This window comes from Daphnia magna, unplaced genomic scaffold (genome assembly GCF_020631705.1).
Source record: "Daphnia magna isolate NIES unplaced genomic scaffold, ASM2063170v1.1 Dm_contigs172, whole genome shotgun sequence".
NCBI classification, from domain to species: domain Eukaryota; kingdom Metazoa; phylum Arthropoda; class Branchiopoda; order Diplostraca; family Daphniidae; genus Daphnia; species Daphnia magna.
The window spans coordinates 128511-147697 of NW_025533152.1; positions in this window are offsets into that span (position 1 = coordinate 128511).

The following is a 19187-nucleotide window of genomic DNA, read 5'->3' on the forward strand; positions in this document are numbered from 1 at the left end:
TATACCATGAGTTTTTACTTCTATATGTATACTGCATCAAATATACTTGTATTCAATGTAAATACACTGTTATACCATGAGTTTTTACTTCTATATGTAAACTGCATCAAATATACTTGTATTCAATGTGAATACACTGTTATACCATGAGTTTTTACTTCTATATGTAAACAGCATCAAATATACTTGTATTCAATGTGAATACACTGTTATACCATGAGTTTTTTACTTCTATATGTAAACAGCATCAAATATACTTGTATTTAATGTGAATACACTGTTATACCATGAGTTTTTACTTCTATATGTAAACTGCATCAAATATACTTGTATTCAATGTGAATACACTGTTATACCATGAGTTTTTACTTCTATATGTAAACAGCATCAAATATACTTGTATTCAATGTGAATACACTGTTATACAATGAGTTTTTACTTCTATATGTAAACAGCATCAAATATACTTGTATTCAATGTGAATACACTGTTATACCATGAGTTTTTACTTCTATATGTAAACAGCATCAAATATACTTGTATTCAATGTGAATACACTGTTATACCATGAGTTTTTACTTCTATATGTAAACTGCATCAAATATACTTGTATTCAATGTGAATACACTGTTATACCATGAGTTTTTACTTCGATATGTAAACAGCATCAAATATACTTGTATTCAATGTGAATACACTGTTATACCATGAGTTTTTACTTCTATATGTAAACAGCATCAAATATACTTGTATTCAATGTGAATACACTGTTATACCATGAGTTTTTAATTCTATATGTAAACTGCATGGAATATACTTGCATTCAATGTGAATACACTGTTATACCATGAGTTTTTACTTCTATATTTATACTGCATCAAATATACTTGTATTCAATGTGAATACACTGTTATACCATGAGTTTTTACTTCTATATGTAAACTGCATCAAATATACTTGTATTCAATGTGAATACACTGTTATACCATGAGTTTTTACTTCTATATGTAAACAGCATCAAATATACTTGTATTCAATGTGAATACACTGTTATACCATGAGTTTTTACTTCTATATTAAAATTATGTTCAATGTAAACTGTTATGAGAATATACTTGTATTCAATGTGAATACACTGTTATACCATGAGTTTTTACTTCTATATGTAAACAGCATCAAATATACTTGTATTCAATGTAAATACACTGTTATACCATGAGTTTTTACTTCTATATGTAAACCAGTTATTCATATAATATACTTGTATTCAATGTGAATACACTGTTATACCATGAGTTTTTACTTCTATATGTATACTGCATCAAATATACTTGTATTCAATGTGAATACACTGTTATACCATGAGTTTTTACTTCTATATGTAAACAGCATCAAATATACTTGTATTCAATGTGAATACACTGTTATACCATGAGTTTTTACTTCTATATGTAAACTGCATGGGATATACTTGTATTCAATGTGAATACACTGTTATACCATGAGTTTTTTTTACTTCTATATGTAAACAGCATCAAATATACTTGTATTCAATGTGAATACACTGTTATACCATGAGTTTTTACTTCGATATGTAAACAGCATCAAATATACTTGTATTCAATGTGAATACACTGTTATACCATGAGTTTTTACTTCTATATGTAAACAGCATCAAATATACTTGTATTCAATGTGAATACACTGTTATACCATGAGTTTTTAATTCTATATGTAAACTGCATCGAATATACTTGTATTCAATGTGAATACACTGTTATACCATGAGTTTTTACTTCTATATTTATACTGCATCAAATATACTTGTATTCAATGTGAATACACTGTTATACCATGAGTTTTTACTTCTATATGTAAACTGCATCAAATATACTTGTATTCAATGTGAATACACTGTTATACCATGAGTTTTTACTTCTATATGTAAACAGCATCAAATATACTTGTATTCAATGTGAATACACTGTTATACCATGAGTTTTTACTTCTATATGTAAACTGCATGGAATATACTTGTATTCAATGTGAATACACTGTTATACCATGAGTTTTTACTTCTATATGTAAACAGCATCAAATATACTTGTATTCAATGTAAATACACTGTTATACCATGAGTTTTTACTTCTATATGTAAACAGCATCAAATATACTTGTATTCAATGTGAATACACTGTTATACCATGAGTTTTTACTTCTATATGTATACTGCATCAAATATACTTGTATTCAATGTGAATACACTGTTATACCATGAGTTTTTACTTCTATATGTAAACAGCATCAAATATACTTGTATTCAATGTGAATACACTGTTATACCATGAGTTTTTACTTCTATATGTAAACTGCATGGAATATACTTGTATTCAATGTGAATACACTGTTATACCATGAGTTTTTACTTCTATATGTAAACAGCATCAAATATACTTGTATTCAATGTGAATACACTGTTATACCATGAGTTTTTACTTCTATATGTAAACAGCATCAAATATACTTGTATTCAATGTGAATACACTGTTATACCATGAGTTTTTACTTCTATATGTAAACAGCATCAAATATACTTGTATTCAATGTGAATACACTGTTATACCATGAGTTTTTACTTCTATATGTATACTGCATCAAATATACTTGTATTCAATGTAAATACACTGTTATACCATGAGTTTTTACTTCTATATGTATACTGCATCAAATATACTTGTATTCAATGTGAATACACTGTTATACCATGAGTTTTTACTTGTATATGTAAACAGCATCAAATATACTTGTATTCAATGTGAATACACTGTTATACCATGAGTTTTTACTTCTATATGTAAACAGCATCAAATATACTTGTATTTAATGTGAATACACTGTTATACCATGAGTTTTTACTTCTATATGTAAACTGCATCAAATATACTTGTATTCAATGTGAATACACTGTTATACCATGAGTTTTTACTTCTATATGTAAACAGCATCAAATATACTTGTATTCAATGTGAATACACTGTTATACCATGAGTTTTTACTTCTATATGTAAACTGCATCAAATATACTTGTATTCAATGTGAATACACTGTTATACCATGAGTTTTTACTTCTATATGTAAACAGCATCAAATATACTTGTATTCAATGTGAATACACTGTTATACCATGAGTTTTTACTTCTATATGTATACTGCATCAAATATACTTGTATTCAATGTGAATACACTGTTATACCATGAGTTTTTACTTCGACATGTAAACAGCATCAAATATACTTGTATTCAATGTGAATACACTGTTATACCATGAGTTTTTACTTCTATATGTAAACAGCATCAAATATACTTGTATTCAATGTGAATACACTGTTATACCATGAGTTTTTAATTCTATATGTAAACTGCATGGAATATACTTGCATTCAATGTGAATACACTGTTATACCATGATTTTTTACTTCTATATTTATACTGCATCAAATATACTTGTATTCAATGTGAATACACTGTTATACCATGAGTTTTTACTTCTATATGTAAACTGCATCAAATATACTTGTATTCAATGTGAATACACTGTTATACCATGAGTTTTTACTTCTATATGTAAACAGCATCAAATATACTTGTATTCAATGTGAATACACTGTTATACCATGAGTTTTTACTTCTATATGTAAACTGCATGGAATATACTTGTATTCAATGTGAATACACTGTTATACCATGAGTTTTTACTTCTATATGTAAACAGCATCAAATATACTTGTATTCAATGTAAATACACTGTTATACCATGAGGTTTTACTTCTATATGTAAACAGCATCAAATATACTTGTATTCAATGTGAATACACTGTTATACCATGAGTTTTTACTTCTAAATGTATACTGCATCAAATATACTTGTATTCAATGTGAATACACTGTTATACCATGAGTTTTTACTTCTATATGTAAACAGCATTAAATATACTTGTATTCAATGTGAATACACTGTTATACCATGAGTTTTTACTTCTATATGTAAACTGCATGGGATATACTTGTATTCAATGTGAATACACTGTTATACCATGAGTTTTTACTTCTATATGTAAACAGCATCAAATATACTTGTATTCAATGTGAATACACTGTTAAACCATGAGTTTCTACTTCTATATGTAAACAGGATCAAATATACTTGTATTCAATGTGAATACACTGTTATACCATGAGTTTTTACTTCTATATGTAAACAGCATCAAATATACTTGTATTCAATGTGAATACACTGTTATACCATGAGTTTTTACTTCTATATGTATACTTTATCAAATATAAATGTATTCCATGTAAATACACTGTCATACCATGAGTTTTTACTTCTATATGTATACTGCATCAAATATACTTGTATTCAATGTGAATACGCTGTTATACCATGAGTTTTTACTTGTATATGTAAACAGCATCAAATATACTTGTATTCAATGTGAATACACTGATATACCATGACTTTTTACTTCTATATGTAAACAGCATCAAATATACTTGTATTTAATGTGAATACACTGTTATACCATGAGTTTTTACTTCTATATGTATACTGCATCAAATATACTTGTATTCAATGTGAATACACTGTTATACCATGAGTTTTTACTTCGACATGTAAACAGCATCAAATATACTTGTATTCAATGTGAATACACTGTTATACCATGAGTTTTTACTTCTATATGTAAACAGCATCAAATATACTTGTATTCAATGTGAATACACTGTTATACCACGAGTTTTTAATTCTATATGTAAACTGCATGGAATATACTTGCATTCAATGTGAATACACTGTTATACCATGAGTTTTTACTTCTATATTTATACTGCATCAAATATACTTGTATTCAATGTGAATACACTGTTATACCATGAGTTTTTACTTCTATATGTAAACTGCATCAAATATACTTGTATTCAATGTGAATACACTGTTATACCATGAGTTTTTACTTCTATATGTAAACAGCATCAAATATACTTGTATTCAATGTGAATACACTGTTATACCATGAGTTTTTACTTCTATATGTAAACTGCATGGAATATACTTGTATTCAATGTGAATACACTGTTATACCATGAGTTTTTACTTCTATATGTAAACAGCATCAAATATACTTGTATTCAATGTAAATACACTGTTATACCATGAGTTTTTACTTCTATATGTAAACAGCATCAAATATACTTGTATTCAATGTGAATACACTGTTATACCATGAGTTTTTACTTCTATATGTAAACTGCATCAAATATACTTGTATTCAATGTGAATACACTGTTATACCATGAGTTTTTACTTCTATATGTAAACAGCATCTAAATATACTTGTATTCAATGTGAATACACTGTTATACCATGAGTTTTTACTTCTATATGTAAACTGCATGGAATATACTTGTATTCAATGTGAATACACTGTTATACCATGAGTTTTTACTTCTATATGTAAACAGCATCAAATATACTTGTATTCAATGTGAATACACTGTTATACCATGAGTTTTTACTTCTATATGTAAACAGCATCAAATATACTTGTATTCAATGTGAATACACTGTTATACCATGAGTTTTTACTTCTATATGTAAACAGCATCAAATATACTTGTATTCAATGTGAATACACTGTTATACCATGAGTTTTTACTTCTATATGTAAACTTTATCAAATATACTTGTATTCAATGTGAATACACTGTTATACCATGAGTTTTTACTTCTATATGTATACTGCATCAAATATACTTGTATTCAATGTGAATACACTGTTATACCATGAGTTTTTACTTCTATATGTAAACAGCATCAAATATACTTGTATTCAATGTGAATACACTGCTATACCATGAGTTTTTACTTCTATATGTAAACAGCATCAAATATACTTGTATTCAATGTGAATACACTGTTATACCATGAGTTTTTATTTCTATATGTATATCAATTTTATTTGTATTCAATGTGAATACACTGTTATACATGAGTTTTTACTTCTATATGTAAACAGCATAAATATATTTATTATTACACTGTTATAATGAGTTTTTACTTCTATATGTTACATGAGTTTTTTTTTATATGATATATTTACATCAAATATACTTGTATTCAATGTAATAATGATTTTACTTGTAAACTGCTCAAATATATTCAATGTGAATACACTGTTATACCATGAGTTTTTACTTCTATATGTAAACAGCATCAAATATACTTGTATTCAATGTGAATTACACTGTTAACTATGAATATACTTGTATTAATCTATACCATGTTTTACTTCTATATGTATTCAATGTGAATACACTGTTATACCATGAGTTTTTACTTCTATATGTAAACAGCATCAAATATACTTGTATTCAATGTGAATACACTGTTATACCATGAGTTTTTACTTCTATATGTAAACTGCATGTGAATAATTTATACTTTTTTTGTATTCAATGTGAATACACTGTTATACCTGTATTATACTTGTATTATGTGTTATATGTAAACAGCATAATGTACTTTATTCTATGTGAATACATATACATGAGTTTTTACTTTTTATATGTGAATACAATTATACTTGTATTCAATGTGAATTATTTATACAGAGTTTTATCATATGTAAACAGACAAATATACTTGTATTCAATGTGAATACACTGTTATACCATGAGTTTTTTATATATATAAAACTTAGCATCAAATATACTTGTATTCAATGTGAATACACTGTTATACCATGAGTTTTTACTTCTATATGTAAACTGCATCAAATATACTTTGTATTCAATGTGAATACACTGTTATACCATGAGTTTTTACTTCTATATGTAAACAGCATCAAATATACTTGTATTCAATGTGAATACACTGTTATACCATGAGTTTTTACTTCTATATGTAAACAGCATCAAATATACTTGTATTCAATGTGAATACACTGTTATACCATGAGTTTTTACTTCTATATGTAAACTGCATCGAATATACTTGTATTCAATGTGAATACACTGTTATACCATGAGTTTTTACTTCTATATGTAAACAGCATCAAATATACTTGTATTCAATGTGAATACACTGTTATACCATGAGTTTTTACTTCTATATGTAAACTGCATCAAATATACTTGTATTCAATGTGAATACACTGTTATACCATGAGTTTTTACTTCTATATGTAAACTGCATCAAATATACTTGTATTCAATGTGAATACACTGTTATACCATGAGTTTTTACTTCTATATGTAAACTGCATCAAATATACTTGTATTCAATGTGAATACACTGTTATACCATGAGTTTTTACTTCTATATGTAAACAGCATCAAATATACTTGTATTCAATGTGAATACACTGTTATACCATGAGTTTTTACTTCTATATGTAAACTGCATCGAATATACTTGTATTCAATGTGAATACACTGTTATACCATGAGTTTTTAGTTCTATAGGTAAACAGCATCAAATATACTTGTATTCAATGCAAATACACTGTTATACCATGAGGTTTTTAGTTCTATATGTAAACAGCATCAAATATACTTGTATTCAATGTGAATACACTGTTATACCATGAGTTTTTACTTCTATATGTAAACTGCATCAAATATACTTGTATTCAATGTGAATACACTGTTATACCATGAGTTTTTACTTCTATATGTAAACTGCATCATGGAATATACTTGTATTCAATGTGAATACACTGTTATACCATGAGTTTTTACTTCTATATGTAAACAGCATCAAATATACTTGTATTCAATGTGAATACACTGTTATACCATGAGTTTTTACTTCTATATGTAAACTGCATGGAATATACTTGTATTCAATGTGAATACACTGTTATACCATGAGTTTTTACTTCTATATGTAAACAGCATCAAATATACTTGTATTCAATGTGAATACACACTGTTATGCTATACCATGAGTTTTTACTTCTATATGTAAACAGCATCAAATATACTTGTATTCAATGTGAATACACTGTTATACCATGAGTTTTTACTTCTATATGTATACTGCATCAGGAATATACTTGTATTCAATGTGAATACACTGTTATACCATGAGTTTTTACTTCTATATGTAAACAGCATCAAATATACTTGTATTCAATGTGAATACACTGTTATACCATGAGTTTTTACTTCTATATGTAAACTGCATGGGAATATACTTGTATTCAATGTGAATACACTGTTATACCATGAGTTTTTACTTCTATATGTAAACAGCATCAAATATACTTGTATTCAATGTGAATACACTGTTAAACCATGAGTTTTTTACTTCTATATGTAAACAGGATCAAATATACTTGTATTCAATGTGAATACACTGTTATACCATGAGTTTTTACTTCTATATGTAAACAGCATCAAATATACTTGTATTCAATGTGAATACACTGTTATACCATGAGTTTTTACTTTATATTATACTTTATCAAATATAAATGTATTCCATGTAAATACACTGTCATACCATGGTTTTTACTTTATATGTATACGTCAAATATACTTGTATTCAATGTGAATACACTGTTATACCATGAGTTTTTACTTGTATATGTAAACAGCATCAAATATACTTGTATTCAATGTGAATACACTGACTGTTATACCATGACTTTTTACTTCTATATGTAAACAGCATCAAATATACTTGTATTCAATGTGAATACACTGTTATACCATGAGTTTTTACTTCTATATGTAAACTGCATCAAATATACTTGTATTCAATGTGAATACACTGTTATACCATGAGTTTTTACTCTATATGTAAACAGCATCAAATATACTTGTATTCAATGTGAATACACTGTTATACCATGAGTTTTTACTTCTATATGTAAACTGCATCAAATATACTTGTATTCAATGTGAATACACTGTTATACCATGAGTTTTTACTTCTATATGTAAACTGCATCAAATATACTTGTATTCAATGTGAATACACTGTTATACCATGAGTTTTTACTTCTATATGTAAACTGCATCAAATATACTTGTATTCAATGTGAATACACTGTTATACCATGAGTTTTTACTTCTATATGTAAACAGCATCAAATATACTTGTATTCAATGTGAATACACTGTTATACCATGAGTTTTTACTTCTATATGTAAACTGCATGGAATATACTTGTATTCAATGTGAATACACTGTTATACCATGAGTTTTTACTTCTATATGTAAACAGCATCAAATATACTTGTATTCAATGTAAATACACTGTTATACCATGAGGTTTTACTTCTATATGTAAACAGCATCAAATATACTTGTATTCAATGTGAATACACTGTTATACCATGAGTTTTTACTTCTATATGTAATACAGCATCAAATATACTTGTATTCAATGTGAATACACTGTTATACCATGAGTTTTTACTTCTATATGTAAACTGCATCAAATATACTTGTATTCAATGTGAATACACTGTTATACCATGAGTTTTTACTTCTATATGTAAACAGCATCAAATATACTTGTATTCAATGTGAATACACTGTTATACCATGAGTTTTTACTTCTATATGTAAACTGCATGGGATATACTTGTATTCAATGTGAATACACTGTTATACCATGAGTTTTTACTTCTATATGTAAACAGCATCAAATATACTTGTATTCAATGTGAATACACTGTTAAACCATGAGTTTCTACTTCTATATGTAAACAGCATCAAATATACTTGTATTCAATGTGAATACACTGTTATACCATGAGTTTTTACTTCTATATGTAAACAGCATCAAATATACTTGTATTCAATGTGAATACACTGTTATACCATGAGTTTTTACTTCTATATGTATACTTTATCAAATATAATTGTATTCCATGTAAATACACTGTTATACCACGAGTTTTTACTTCTATATGTATACTGCATCAAATATACTTGTATTCAATGTGAATACGCTGTTATACCATGAGTTTTTACTTGTATATTGTAACACGGAGGAATAACGCTGAGACTCAAGTAGCGATTAAGATTGTATTCACTGTCGATACGCTCACACACACAGTACTAACAAACAGTTACAACTAGACTGGGGGACAGCAAGGGACACACACAAGTATTTATGCACTAACGTAGACAGCAGCTACCGGGAGAAATATCTGCTGACAACACTGCCGGACATCTCGGGTAGAGTTGCGGTCAATAGCCGATACAGAAGCGCCGGACGTGACAACTAGTCCATGGGGCCTCAAATAACCGCGACATCTCCCTCCCTAGATAGCGAGTCGTCCCGACCGCTATTATTTTTTTTAACCAGAAAAACGAATCTAAATTTTGAGACTTGTCCCTTTAGCTAAAATTTCTACAATTCGCTATACTACTGTTTCCCACTAAGGCCTACGGTTCAAAGCTTTCTTTACTGTAAGAGTGCTATAGCCTCTCTTGACTAAACTATGGAAGTCATTTGATCTGATCTACCCATTACAAGGTCAACACTATGCGAAGCATCAAGAAAAATAAAACAGTCATTAGAACACGGAATAACATCAGTAGGGGGATTTGCCGTTTCTATTTAGTTAACTGCTCCAGACTTCGAAGCGTCTCCAAACAGTGCTGCTCATGTTCTATTATTCGAACCTCCAATTTAGCCAGTTGAGTGCTCCATTGTGCAGCCTGCTCTCCGTCACCTGCACCTTCAACGCGGCCTGTTGTCTCCAACACCTCGAGTCGCTTTCTCACCTCGATTCTTTCTCGGTCATGTTGTTGCTTTTCCCTGTAAAATAGAAACCACAAAGTGAGATTTGCCATAACCGTGAGTATCGTACCCATCAACTACTCGTATGGGTAAGACGGCGGGGTTGACTGTAGACGTATTCGGGTTTCATCCTCTTCTTTCAGCTGACGTATAGATTTCCCCACTATATCGGCCATTGTTCTGGCTGCCTTGTTTTTTCCAAGGGTCGAGGCGATCATAGCCTGTAGTGACGTCGACGTCGATTCTTGGGGCTTGTCTATCGATCCTGTTGGGAGTGTCCAGTTGATGCCCTTCAGTTGGGATGGCGGGGATTCCTCCCAGGAAGTAGATGACTCCCTCTGATAGCTGGCCTGAAGGATCCAGTCATCTGTCTGACCCGAACACCCTTTTGGAATTTCCACAATTTCGACGGTCGCCAATTCTCGTTTATACTGTTTCCGACTTCCAGCTCGCGCCGGGCACGTGATTACCAACGTTTGGGTTCTCCCTATTGACAACGCCCACTGACGCTGTCCAAGATACAAAGCTTCAGGTCCTTTCCATTTCACAAACACTTGTTGACACTCAAGTTTTTGCTTTTCTGTATCTTGTAAAAACAACGCCATGGAACACGTTTTCTTTGCATTTTTCCGCTCGATGGCCCTTGCGAGGGGGCATACCGAACCCGAGTTATCTTTGCAGGATCTTACCTCTTCCTCGGTTAATTCGATGAACGTTTGTTGATCTCCTGCTACTGCCAAAAATTGGGGTAAAGAAGAATGACGAAGTCCTACCCCACCTTCTGCGTCATACACGGGTAACACAAAAATTTCATATAACTCAAAAGTCTTTTCAAATTCTACTATAGGGAAATGAATGAATAACTTGAGACCATTCTCTGTGGATGCTGTCACAACATTGGCTCCCTGATAAGCCCGCCAAAGATCTCCTCTTTGAAGTGTGGGAGTTAGGGCCCACCCTGAGGCTAGAGAGGAACGGATTTCTGACAGAACTGTTCTTAATTGGGCGGGAGGAAACATTTCAGGAGGTAATCGGCCAGACGCCAGTAGAGCTAACCCAATGCTTATGTCGTCTACTGTCATCTTGGTCCATTCCAATAACCGGTGTGCCGCTCGGAAAGCCTCATCCACTCTTGCCGTGACTATTGACTGTCGTTCCAATACATTCATTGCGTTTACGAAATTTATTTTGGCTCTATTTAATTCCTTTTCCAGCGTCTGATGGGCTCGCTCCAATTGACTCAAGACTACAGTGTGCTCGTGTAGTTCCCACAAGCTTTCATTGACAAGGGTTGCCTGCTCAGCCAGAGTGCTCACAATACCGGATGTCTCTTTTGACAGAGAGTCGAGATGTTTACTAAGCTCCTCCAGTTCTCGATCCGTCGCTACGCCGAAAAGCCATTTCAGGGCACTCCCACCGGCATCAATTAAACCTCTCTTGGCCCTCTGCTGTTTCCCGGATATTGCTTCCTTCAGGTGATTGAATCTACTCTTGACTACCCCTAGTTCCTCTAGGCAGCCTGTCGCTCGTTCCGTTAATTGTTCTTTGATTCGATTACCAATCTTAAAATCCTCGTTCAGTGGCCCACCTTCGTGCTGTGTTAGTTTCTCCGCCAGCCATTGTCCAAGATGGCCCAGGGTAGCCTCAACTTGTCGAAAAGACACCTCAGTCACGACTACCCATTCCGAGTCGCTGAAGTTGACTTCCCCAAGATTTTGAAAAACTACCCCACTCATTACGAATCTCTCCCGAGGAGATGCCCCACATGGCATTGCCCCACATAGTAGTGTCAAGAGTAGCATCAAGGGGCTGAAGGTTATTGGGTTGCCATAGCGCTTGGGTTGTTTTCGACTTCTCTCCGATCTCCTCTCCCCTCCCCTACTTTGCTCAGGTGCTTGTGGTTCCGGGCGGGATATTTCGAGATCGACACCCTCCTCCTCCTCTGGCTCCTCCTGGATTGCTTCTAGCCGTGCAGTTCTTTCCCCTTTCTCCTCTCTCTGCTGACGCAGCTCGCCGATTGGGCCTTTTCCACGTCGGGGTTCAGTTGTTACTGGCCGTTGACTCCCCTCCAGTGGCGGAGTTACTGGTAAAGTATCTCCTAGGAAGTTTTCTTCGTTAGGACTATCTGTCACCTCTGGCGAACCTCTAGCAAATTTTTTCATGCTGACCACGTGAACAATTTCTGATTTACGCGCCCGTGGCAACTTTACCTCGTAATTTAACGACGAAGTTTCACGGACAACCACGTAGGGTCCTCGCCATCGATGTAGCAACTTTTCAGACCGCCCTATTTTGCGAAAAGGTTTATACACCAGGACTTCATCCCCAACCTTGAAATCTGTTGCCACTCTTCGTCCTGCATCATAAGCGTCCTTTTGTTTTTCTTGCACTCTATGTAGCCATTGGGCCACCACTTGCTGAGCTTCCCCCAGTTTTTTCACCACCTCGTCTTGCCCGTCATGTTTCACCGGATTCGGGTTCCCATTCATCATGACATCTATGGGTAGTATTGCCTCCCTACCATACAAAAGAAAAAAAGGCGTTCTGCGAGTTGTTTCCTGGCGGCTTGAATTATAAGCAAAAGTGACATAGGGTAGGATGGTATCCCAGTCTGTATGTGCCTTATTCACATACATTGACAACATGTCTGCCAAAGTATGGTTTAACCTCTCCACTAAACCATTTGACTGCGGATGGTATGGAGTAGTAGCTCGGTGGTTTACCGCCAGAGCGGCCATTATGGACTTAGTAAATTCTGCAATGAAACACTTCCCACAGTCGGTCACGATGCTTTCCGGTGCCCCATGGCGGAGTACCACGTCCTTAACAAAAAATTCTACTGCATCTTTAGCCGTAGCGGTGGGTAGGGCCCGCGTCTCGGCCAATTTAGAGAGATAGTCTACCGCTACAATGATGTTCCGATTGCCCCCACCCGTCACCGGAAATGGTCCTAAAACATCAATTCCCACCTTCTCAAAGGGTCGTTCTACTCTTATTACTTCCATGTAGCCCTGTGGTTTCATGGGAGGTGATTTTCGTGCCTGACACAGAACACAGGCCTGCACGTATCCCAACACATGTTTCACTAATTTTGGCCAGTAGTAGCGAGCTTTGATCCGATCTGCTGTCCGACGCACCCCGAGGTGCCCAGCGGTAATGTCATCGTGGCACGCTTTCAAGACAACCTGTCTGTAGTTCGGTGGGACACATAGTCGAAGCCTGCTCCCCTGTTGCCCAATTGTACGCACATAAAGCAATTCTTGTTGCAATACAAAATTTTTAAATGGGGCGTCAGGCCGTTGTTCTAGTACCATTAATGCTTTTTTCCATTGTGGGACAGATTCTTGTCCCACGCGAATTCCCTCCAAGTCCCCGTTGAGCGTGACTAGCAGCACAGGTAGCAGGGAATCGCTCTCTTCTTCTTCTTCTGCGGGGCCTACTGGGTACCGCGACAACGCGTCTGCATCCTCGTGTAATTTCCCACTTTTGTACAACACCTGGGGTTCATAACCCTGTACCAGCAGTGCCCAACGGGCTAGTCTTCCAGCCAGATCCTTCTTCGTAGTTAACCAGCACAGAGCATGGTGGTCCGTCACAACTCTCACCGTCATCCCCCAAATGTAGCAGTGAAATTTTTTCATTGCCCAGACAAGCGCAAGGCACTCCTTCTCGGTTATTGAGTAGTTACGTTCAGTAGCTGATAGCAAACGACTTGCGAAGGCTACCGGTCTCTCTCCATCTCCCGTTTTCTGTACTAGCGCCGCGCCTATCCTGTATTCACAGGCATCGGGATGAATGTCAAACGGCTTCCCATAATCGGGATATGCTAATTGTGTCGCCTCAATCAAACGCTCCTTCAGAGCATTAAAGCTTCCTTCTTGTTCTGCTCCCCAACAAAAGGATTTTCCCTGTTTCGTGAGGTCGTGTAACGGCTTTGCAATTTTTGCAAAATTGCTGATAAATCGCCGGTAATACGAACATAGCCCGATAAAGCTCCTCACATGTTTAATTTTCTGGGCATTAGTCGCGTTAGCCGGCGGTCTAGGGAATTCTCGAACCGCACAAATCTTCTCAGGATCCGGGGCGATTCCATCCTTATCCACGACGTGACCTAGAGCTTGCAGTCTGGTTTGTGCAAATAAGCATTTCTTCAGCTTCATATTTAGATTCGCGAACTTAAGACACTCAAATACACTTCGGAGTCTCTTCACATGTTCTTCCACCGTTTGGGAATAAACAATAATGTCGTCCAAATACACTAGACACGCGGACTATCTCAACCCACTGAGAACCAGGTCCATCATTCTCTGGAACGTACCAGGCGCCGCACACAACCCAAAAGCCATCACCTTAAACTGATAAAGGCCATCCGCTGTTATAAAAGCTGACTTAGGGCGATCACTCTCCTTTATGGGGACCTGCCAATAACCCGATTGCAGATCCATGATTGAAAAAAAAGCCGAACCCTCCAATCTGGCTAGGGTTTCTTCAATTCTGGGCAAGGGGTACACATCTTTCAGTGTCACCGCGTTTAACTTTCTGTAATCCACACAGAACCGCCAGGCTCCATCCTTCTTCCGCACAAGTACCACTGGTGAACTCCAGGGTCCATTGCACTTCTCTATTACTCCAGCGTCTTCCATCTCTTGAACAAGCGTCTGCATTAGCTCCCGTTCTTTCCATGCGCTCGAGTAAGGGCTTTGTCGGATGGGACGACAGTCCCCTGTCTCGATCGCATGCTCCGCTACGTTGCACACCCCGAGTCTGTCATTTTCCCCGGCGAAACAGTCCTCAAAATCTTGAAGTACCCCAACAATCTTGTCATGACTATCCACCCCAATTTCCTTCGAGACATACCTTTCGAACACTTCTCGTGACCATTTGGGTGCTCCCAGGGCGGCCAACGCCACCACCTCCTTCTCGCTATCTGTACCCTCTTCAGCTAAGGTGATCTCTTCTAGCGTCCCCAGGACCATGTTTCTCGGTACCCACTGAATGCGATCTGAGAAATTGGTTACCAGCACTTGATTGAACGTCTCGCAATCCGCTACTAACAATCGCCCCGATGAGACGCCCTTCCGCTCCAGTACGCTAGTCGAGTGCTCAATCATTGCCCCGTTCTTCCCCGGGATTCCTGCTGTCAACTCTATTTCGACCACCACCGATGAACGTGCGGGTATCATGCGCCCCACTCGGGACACCAACTCGGGTGTTTCAATCTCTTTTTCTGCCATCATCCCCATTGGAATGTCCCCAATGATGAATTCAGGCAGAGCCCCTATTTTCATTCTCGTTCCAAATCTCTCCAGGAAGTCTTTACCGAGCAAGAGGTCAATTCCCCCCATTTCTAACACCAGAACTCTGCCGACTACTTTTGACTCGCCATCCGATATTTCCAACTCTACCGCTCCTCCGGGACGTATTTCCTGGCCGTTAATTGACACGAGCCTGTTCGCTAGCCAGGGTTTTATCTCAAGGCGTAATAACATGGCTACCCCGGTCGAACAAACGGATACGGCTGCCCCCGTGTCAATGACAGCGGGTATCTTTCTCCCATTACACATAACATCCTGGACGACAAGTTTCGTTACGTCAATGCGAAGTAACGGAAAACTTAATCCGCTCTCTTCCCTTAGGAGGCCGAGGAACGTTGGGTTAGTCTTTTGAGTATCTCCCGTAGCACGATGGTTCCCCCCATTCCCGTTTCCTTGCCGATTTTCCATGGGAATCTGGCAATTTTGTTTTAGGTGCCCCGGCTGCCTGCACCTGAAACAAATGGGCTTACCATCGGGTGTCCAATTAGGCGTGACCTTTGGATCTCTCCCTCTATTAATGTTTCTCCCTTGGTTCAAATTATCTCTTTTCTGCATTAAGTCTTCGAACATCTTTTCGATTTTCTCCAACCTCGTAGCTACGGACGCATCTTGCTGCCCCGCTGCGCCCGCTGGGTTCTTTCCTCTCTTCCCATCACTCCCATCGCCCAATCGTCTTGCTTCCCTCGATCGGTCATCTCCTGGAAGCGTTTTACTTCTTGGAGAAACTCATTGCAGTTGGTGGGCCTTAAACTCCATAGTTTTTCTAGGACACTAGGACGCAAACCCTGCCAGAGATGTGCTAGCTTCGTGGCCTCAGCCATATGCGGATCTACCCTACGGCATAGATCGAGCACATCATAGTAGTATTCTAGGGTCGATTCTTCAATTCCCTGCTTCCTCCCGCGCAGTTTAACCTCGTTATGTTGCGCATAGTTTACGGGCGTAAACTGTGTCAACAGCGCTGATTTTACTCCTGCCACCACCGGGGGCCCTTGTGCGTCTGACCACGCAGCGGGAAGGTTGCCTGATGCCTCCATGCATGCATACCATTTACCCGCAGCCCCTTCTAACGACAGCTCGATGTGGTCCCTGAGCTCGTTTTCACCCCACCGGTTGTATCTACCCACCTTCTCGTAGCGATGGATCCAACTTACTACGTCTTCCCCATCCCGCCCGGTGAATGTGGGGGGAGTCTGGAATTTAATCTGGGCCGCCATCCCTACGGGATTAAGGGGTGCGACTACCCCTTAATGCTGCTTCCCCCCTTAATCTGCTCTAGTCGTGCTTCCGCACAACTAGAGCACAATAGAATGAAACAGTGCAAAGACTTACCACAAGTTCTGCATCTCCACCATGTAACACGGAGGAATAACGCTGAGACTCAAGTAGCGATTAAGATTGTATTCACTGTCGATACGCTCACACACACAGTACTAAAAAACAGTTACAACTAGACTGGGGGGACAGCAAGGGAAACACACAAGTATTTATGCACTAACGTAGACAGCAGCTACCGGGAGAAATATCTGCTGACAAGACTGCCGGACATCTCGGGTAGAGTTGCGGTCAATAGCCGATACAGAAGCGCCGGACGTGACAACTAGTCCATGGGGCCTCAAATAACCGCGACAATATGTAAACAGCATCAAATATACTTGTATTCAATGTGAATACACTGATATACCATGACTTTTTACTTCTATATGTAAACAGCATCAAATATACTTGTATTTAATGTGAATACACTGTTATACCATGAGTTTTTACTTCTATATGTATACTGCATCAAATATACTTGTATTCAATGTGAATACACTGTTATACCATGAGTTTTTACTTCTATATGTAAACAGCATCAAATATACTTGTATTCAATGTGAATTCACTGTTACATCATGAGTTTTTACTTCTATATGTGAAAAGCATCAAATATACTTGTATTCAATGTGAATACACTGTTATACCATGAGTGTTTACTTCTATATGTAAACTGCATGGAATTTACTTGTATTCAATGTGAATACACTGTTATACCATGAATTTTTACTTCTATACGTAAACTGCATGGAATATACTTGTATTCAATGTGAATACACTGTGTAAGGACGGGGAATGAAAATAGTTTTCCTTACTTTTAATATTGAATATGGGGAATAGTTGGGTGTGATGATGATGAGTTTATTGTTGCACAAAGTTTTTGGCAAAGACCGAGATAACAGTTAATAAGACGAGTCCAATTTAAAGAGACTTACTGATGAAAACTGACACATGACTGACACAAGACTGACTCAAGACTGACACAAGACTGACACAAGACTGACTGACGATCGGGGAAAAGGGCAACATTTATACGAAGGATCAAGGTCACTTAGGGTTAGGTGTCGCAAAGGGAATTAATATTTTGTGTGTAAATGTAACACCTATGTGGAGAATTCACACGTTTGAAGGCCAGGTAGAAGGGAGATTGAAGGCCGGAGCCATCGGTAGATGACCTATCGGTGGAAGAGGGGAAAAGGGTTGTAAGCGTGGGAAGGGAGAAAGGGATGTAAGGAACGCGGCTGACCGTTTCTTACATAACATCCCGTGCCGAAAGATTGCGTCCCGCAATCTATAAAAAGATATAAGTTCAAATCTGAATCGGGAAAACAAAGGTGCAACATTTTGTTTTTAATTTTTGAAGAGGGGACGTGTTTTCCGCAGCGGCGAGAATCCAGAGGTCCAAGAATGTGGAGATCCACCCGGTATCTGTAATGCCAGAAACGACTGTAACATAGGCAGATCCAGGGCTGAAATGTCCGTAGATGCATGAGCGTTGAACTCGACGTGGTCTCTTCGGATTCAGACGTCTACTTCAGTTCGTTAGCTCTTGTGGCTGAGAGGGGGTGTCTAAACCTAGTACACCTTGCCTGTCAGAAAGGGGAGAATGACGACTGGGACAATGTCTATTTCTGAGCACATCATCGCAGCAGTCGAAGGATAATGAGGGATGCGCTCCGTCTGGCGGAGGATAATTCTATATAATTTTTGAAGGATTTTTTTTTTGTTCACC